At 48.3% G+C, this 6,869-nt stretch overlaps 1 long non-coding RNA gene across 1 annotated transcript; it reads left to right on the top strand.

The window, feature by feature from the left end:
• Positions 1-5,279: 5,279 nt before the first annotated feature.
• On the top strand, positions 5,280-6,577 carry LOC115272274. Its single transcript, XR_003900339.1, has 2 exons — positions 5,280-5,450; positions 6,201-6,577. It is a non-coding gene; the product is annotated as an uncharacterized LOC115272274 (long non-coding RNA).
• The last annotated feature ends 292 nt before the right edge of the window (positions 6,578-6,869 follow it).

The following is a 6,869-nucleotide window of genomic DNA, read 5'->3' as shown; positions in this document are numbered from 1 at the left end:
GAATAGGAAATATCATTCAGGCTTAATGTGTGGTGGAGTGTTTAGGGGGTTGGTAAAGGTGTAGTGGTCTGGGTCTCTGGAAGGTCAGGTGAAAATAGGACAAGTAGGATTAGAGTTAGGATTAGGATTAGGATTAGGAATAAAAGACCTAGGATGTTTTTGATGGTGTAGTGTGGGTGGGGTGGGACTTTATCTGAATCGGATATTATTCCTGAGGGGTTGTTAGGTCCTGTTTCGTGTAGGAATAGAAGGTGGACTACTGCTAGGGCTGAAATAATGGGAGAATAAAGTGAAAGGCAAAGATCGTGACAAGGTGGCTTTGTCTACTGAGAATCCTCCTCAGATTCATTCTAGTAAATTAGTTCCGATACAGGGGATTGCTGATAGAAGGTTGGTGAGGACAGTAGCTCCTCAGGATATGTGGCCTCACGGTTGAACATAGCCTATGAAGGCTGTAGTCATGACTGTAAATAACAGTATGATTCCGATGTTTCATATTTCTGAGAAGGTATAGGAGCCATCATATATGCCTCGACCTACATGCATAAATCAGCAGATGAAAAATATAGAAGCCCCATTGACATGTATATATCGGATGATTCGGCAGAGACAGCTCTTTGTCCTTACCCTGTCCGCATTCCCGTCTGATTTTTATCACCTCTTCTATCTGCTCCCAACCACCCCTCCTCTCTTCTCCTCTACTCTCCCAACCAGATTATTCCAGGAGATTTAGGTGGTAAAGTCTTGCAACTCCTTCCTGCCCCTTACTCCACCTTTTACCCCCCATCCTATCTTTCTCCATATTTGCCCATGTGGAAGGGAAAAGGGGTGGTTGGCGTGATCTGTCCCACACAAATACTCTTCATTGTTAGGAAACTAGTACAGGCCACAGTCTCTAATCACAACTCCTCGTTAAGCCAAGGAACCCTTATTTAGCATGTAGAGGGCTCCCGCCCCCCTGCAAATATAGCTCAGTAAGTATTATGGTGAGAGCACAGGGTTCTGAATTCTTGATAGAAGAGGTAAATTTCCCTTGAGAACAAGCATAACCAGTATGATGGAAAGCATTAGCAGAGATGCATATCTGTTACGCTTTCAGCGTTATCTGTCTTTCCATCTCTGTATCATCATCATCATGGCACAGTCTCTTCCCAGCCCTCTCTCTCCTGTCCTTTCCTTCCCACCCTCCCTCCCTACTCCTCATTTTACCGTAGGTGCATGAAGGGTGACAGGCAAAGAAGCTGAGAAGGATGGGAAATCAAGGGTCACAGATAGGCCAGCAGTAGGACATAGCCTGGGAAGGACAGGAAAGGGAGGGGATTTGTGTGCCTGCCTGCCCACCTCCCACTAACTGTGTCTCTTCTTCAGAATAAGTCCTTTCTGCCTGCCTGACTTCCTTTTCAGTTCCTCACAACCTCCTCATGACCATCAGACCCCACCACTACTTCCTGTGGCGGAAGGGAAGACCTTGGTTAAGATATGGAAGATTGGGGATAATTAGCTCCTTATGGCCAGCCAACCAGCCCCCTCCTCTTGGACATTTCCCACATTTGGGAGTGCAGGGGCTGCTGCTCAGGGACAGTGCTTGCCCTCCTAAGCAAAAACCTTGTTTCCCATACATACAGACTTCCCACACACTGAGAGGGTTTAGCTAAAGTGATTACTATAGAGGATAAAAGTCATTTTCTGAGGCCCCAGAAAAGACTGGGCCCATTCTAAACATCTGTGGGGCTGTATTAGCACTATCTGAAGGAAAGGAGCAAAAAGAGACCTCCTTAGATGCCCCAAAGGAGGAGCAGCTTGACGGGATACCACCCTCTCAGCATTTTTTAGCTCATTGGTTTGCCCTTGCACCTCTGTTGGTTTCCTCTTCTCCATCTCTCACTCATTCCTGACCCTCTCTGGCCTATTTGGTTTCCCTCTGAGGGGAAGGGAGAGCACCTTCCCCTACCAGCAGCTGGTGATTTCAGGGCCCCATTTAGTAGCTGCATCCCTCTTGCCGAGGCCCTGCTTCTGGCCAAGCGTCTTGCCTGGATCCTGACTCAGTTCATCAGGAGCATTTCTAGTCACCGACATGGGCAAACCATCAGCCGAAACAAGCTTTCACTGAGGGCCAGTCTAATGCTCACCCACCTCCACTCCACTCCCGGGCCAACAGTCCTGTCATGATGTGCGCTAAATCACTGCCTTAGTGCCCCCGTGGTGACGCCACTACCTCGTCACACCCCAGCATGATAAACACCACTGTTCCAAAGCTGCTCATTCCCCCTCCACTCATTCCACTGTTTGTTTCGTCCTTGATCCATGGAGGTGAAAAATGAAAAGGCAGCCTCCAGAAGCTTGACTACCTGGATCTGGCTCTTACAAGTACCCCATTGCCCATCACATTTGCCCAGATTCGAACACCATGATAAGATCAGGAATTGCCTGTTGAACATCAGTAAGATTCTGAAGCGTTTATATAAAATGGGTATGTTCATAAATGCAATGCTTTCTGGGATCTTGGGAGAGACACTGAGAACTCTATACATTTTTTTTTAATTAGTAGAGCCATATTCAGTGGAAATAGAGCTAAAAAGACTTTGAAGACTTGGCAGCTAAGTTAGCTAAGGTCTTTTTAGGGCTGTCTCTCTCAGCTCGCTCAGTCCAGGCTCAGTACTTATTGCCTCTAGTCTCCATTTTGCCTCAGCCCTTCTCATCGTCTTTGCCTTCTCTGTAGCTCCTCATATCTCCTCCTCTATCTCTCTGACCAAATTTATCCCCTTCCTAACCTTTTTTGTCCCCAGACACTATGGACCAGAGCCCCTTGACCTGGGAAGGTAGTCTAGGGGTCTTTTTACTTCAGTTGTGGGCTGGCTGGTTCCCCACCCTTCAGCCAACTAAGGGTAATTTGGGGACTCAGAAGCATTCTTCACTCTTCTTCCAACATCACCTTCTCTTAGCTACCTCAGCGCTGCCCATGCTGCGCCTCCCCTGCTGCCATCTAACGCTTCTGATTCAACGGTTTGATAAAGGGGAACATGGAAACTAGTGAGGCTAGGAAAAGGCCAACGGAAAATGGAGAGCTTCCTTTTCTCTGTTCAGAGTCTTTAGGAATGGCACTATGTAGTCTCCAGTGTATTCAGGAGCCTCCAATGATGGGCACCCTTCTTGTCAAATAGAAAACAGTTTTCTTGTCTCAGGACCTCTTGGGAGAGCCTTCCCCTCTCAGCCCTCAAAGACCAGGGGGTCCCTGAGAAAGTTGACACTTTTGATAATGATGGATGAGAATTTCGAATGGAGTCTTGAATCTTACCACTACTCCCTTTGCCCAGGAGAGAGGACTAGGTGGGTCGCTCCCTCAACCCTGCCCTCAGCAAGCACCTCTCGCCTGCATCTTCCTCTCTCAGACCTCATTTCTATCAGGCTTTATTTAAGATCGATTTGGGAAGGACAATCTCTCCTCGCTCCCACATCTCATCCTTTGGGCTCCCAGCTCCAGCATTTACCAACACCCTTACCCTTTAGTTCAATCCTCCCTTTTTATCCCCCAATGGAGGGGTAGCTTGTGCAAGTCTCATAATTACAGGGGAGGCAGAGAAAGCAGCTGGAATGACCTATTTTCCTGGCTCCCTTTTACTTCACTCAGTTCCTATTCCATGTGAACTACTAGATTCATTGCCCCTCCAAGAGGAGCAATAATAATAGCTAGCGCTTGCTTATTCAGTGACAACTATATGGCAAGCAAGCATTTGCTAGGCTTTTCTGGGATGCCAGCTATAAATCCCTTCAACAGACTTTCTTTCCTCTTGCCACAGTTTCCATCTCTTTTGACCCCCTCTCTTCACCTCTGACTCCCTCTTCCAAAAAGCTATGTGGTGATCCACTGCCACTCTTCCAGAGGCCGTATCTTCTGTGGTTGTACCTTTACAGGATGGGCCATTGCATCTCTGTGCGCTAACCATTCCTACATACTCTTAGCTTAAGAGTCATTTCACAGTCCAGGCCTCCATTTTACAATCCAAGCCGACTCCTACTTCAAGCCCTTTGCAGAGAATCCATTTCCATGTGCACCAACAGTACCACCTCATGCATCTGCCAGCCTGGTCCCTATCCCCTGGGCCTTTAGAGTCCCCAGCAGTGACCCCATCATTTCACCCAAGTCCCAGAACAAATCCAGGCCACAGGAATAGCCTCAGCTTTTCACATTCTACAAAAGTTGCAAAAGACACCTTAAACCCCAGCCTTCTGAGGGCTACCCAGGTCCTCACTCCCGACCACCTTTCCTCCCACTTATTTTCCCACCAATTTGCTAACTAGTCAAATCCTCCTTTACTAAAGTGACTCATTCACTATGGCAAAACCACATTCTTTTGAAAGATTCATTTTGATCTCTTAGACCCCCAAATATGTTCCTTCTTTTGACGGAGAAAACTGCCTTCCACTCTCTACTAAGACGACGCTGGGTTTTGAGCCTGAAATGTGACCGAACCTGTAAGTCAGCAACCGTTACAGAAAGTCTCGCGATGAGGGAACTGGCGGGTAACTGCCACCGGCCGGTCCCACATTCATTAGTCATTGGATTATGGATCTGTCAATCATCTATGTTTGACCAATGAGAAACACTGCGTCACAGGAAACAGATTGGAGGGCAGGCGAATGGTTTCCCTGGCTGCTGGAGCCAATGGAGGTCATACTGCTTCTTTTACACGCTGCCCTGGCTGCTGGGAGCTATGGAACATGAGCAAGCAGGCAGTGGGAAGTGGGCAGTTGAGTCCGCCAAGACCTACATGCGGTTAGAGCCCTTGGAAAAAGGGGGAAAATAGCCAAGTAAATGCCGGGATTTGGTAATAGTGATCGTATTAAAGAGGCTGCACTGGCCGGATTCCGCCCCTCTCCTACTATTCCTTCACAGTGTGAACTAGGGTCAATCTCCCCGTGGTCCTGGGCCTCAGGTGCTTTTCCTTAAAGAGTTGCTTGGTTCTCCGTGATGTCTCAAGACCCCCCCCCCCCTTTTTTTCCTGATGTGTTGGAAGGCAAATTTGCCTCAAGAAAGGGAAAACCTGCCTTAACCACAGTCCAGTTAATTGAATATGAGGGAAGGCAGTGGGTCAGAGGTGAAGAAGCACTTCCACGATCCAGAGTCAAGGGAGTACTCAAAAGGAATGAAGGAGGGATGCCCTCCAGGTTAGGGATAATTTTCCAGCCTGGCGCAGGAAGTGGGAGGGGCATCAGGGTCCAGGGTCCGTAGCTGCTGCTTACTACAAGGTTCTCTGAGTGCGGGCTCAAAGGACGCATTTTTGTCCAATGTTTATTCAAACAAGGTTGGGGGTGAACCTAAAGGAGATTGAAGAATCTCCTCCAACCCCGTGTATGGGTTGTTTTGTTTCTTTCCTGAAGCTTCCTGTAAGAGGTTCTTTTGAAAAGTTCCCACTCGCCAAATTGAACAAGTATCTGTACCTACAAAAAAAGTGAGCTCCCTGCATTTGCCATCTTGTTTTGTCAACCAACACCACCCACAGAAGCTGACAATGACGGTTGGACTTTTCCAGTGGATGCGGGAGCCCATTTCCTAAAGCCGGGGGGGGGAGGGGGGCAAAACAATCCTTTGGCAGCAAGAGGTGAATGTGGGTAAAGAGAGTGGAAATCCTCCTCCAGCCCACCTCCTCTCTTCTCTTCTCCCCAGATCCTTCTGTCTAGCCCTTCCCTCCTCCCACCTGCTGACTCCAACCCTCTCTGGTTTCCACCTTTCACTCCCTTTCTCAGAAACTCAGGAGGTCATAAGGCATGTTTTAGGAAGGGCTATTCCCTGGCATTGGGCTCTCCATTGTCTGCTCCACTGAGAAAGTCGGCTTCCAGAAAGTTTGAGAACTTTCTCTTCAGCAAGAGGTCACTCCAGTCAGTTTAGGGTGATGGTCTCTAGTGAGTACGTTTGGCAAAGCCATTTCTCTGCCCCACGGGGTATAAGTACTTGACATTCACCCTTGTGAGTTAGAAATTGTTAGCTAAAGAGGTATAATAGGTTTGTCCAGACCCAAAGTAACTCTTGCTGCTGAAGCTCCTACCAAAAAGGTTTCTACTTGTCAAACCATCGACCTCCCCTCAGAGGGCATCTCATTTTCCCTCCGTCTCCTTTTTCTTGCTTTTACTCTGCCATCCTTACTGTCTCTTTTATGTCTTTTTCTCTGATTTGATCTTCTGTTTCCCTTTTGTTTTCTGAGGCCAACCAGGAACCTGGAGAAGATGTGGGGATGGTGGTAATCCAAAGAAGGAGCCTTAACCTGAGCCTCTGCCTTAGGAGACAGACCCACCCCCACCCCCTGCCCTAGTGGGAGTGAGTGTCACCCCATAGCCTGGGTCCTCTGATACTGTCTCAGGCACCACCTTGGTTGCACATGTGCCCTCCAGGCCTACCACAGATAGATGCCCCACCCTCTAACCCAATATCCCTTGGGATTAGCCTCTGGACTCCTGCCTCCCTCGCCCACCTGGATGGCAGGCCCATACAGAAGCAAAACATAGTCACCTTAGACTCTGGCGTACTGAGTCCTAACCTTCCTGCCAACTGATTTCTCAATAAAGATGTTGTTAAATAGAATTCCTGTGTCTAAATACCACGTCAGTATTTATTGTTTCAAAATATACCATTAAATTCCATTCTCCCTTCCTTCTCCTCCTCTTCCCCCATCATATCCTTCCTGGGACCAAAATGATAGGGACAGGCCATGAGTGAAGGGAAAGTTGGGGAAAGCATGACTGTGTCAGTTTCTCAGTAGAGAGCAACCATGAACTCTCCTGCACGCCCCTGGTGTGCCCTGCTCCTGTGTCCTGGGGCCCCTGCTCCCCCCAACAGAAGACGGCTTCGCTGAGCACAGGACACAGCACTCAGG

The sequence above is a fragment of the Suricata suricatta genome, chromosome 11, assembly GCF_006229205.1.
Source record: "Suricata suricatta isolate VVHF042 chromosome 11, meerkat_22Aug2017_6uvM2_HiC, whole genome shotgun sequence".
NCBI classification, from domain to species: Eukaryota; Metazoa; Chordata; class Mammalia; order Carnivora; family Herpestidae; genus Suricata; species Suricata suricatta.
This window is presented reverse-complemented; position numbering and strand designations above follow the sequence as displayed.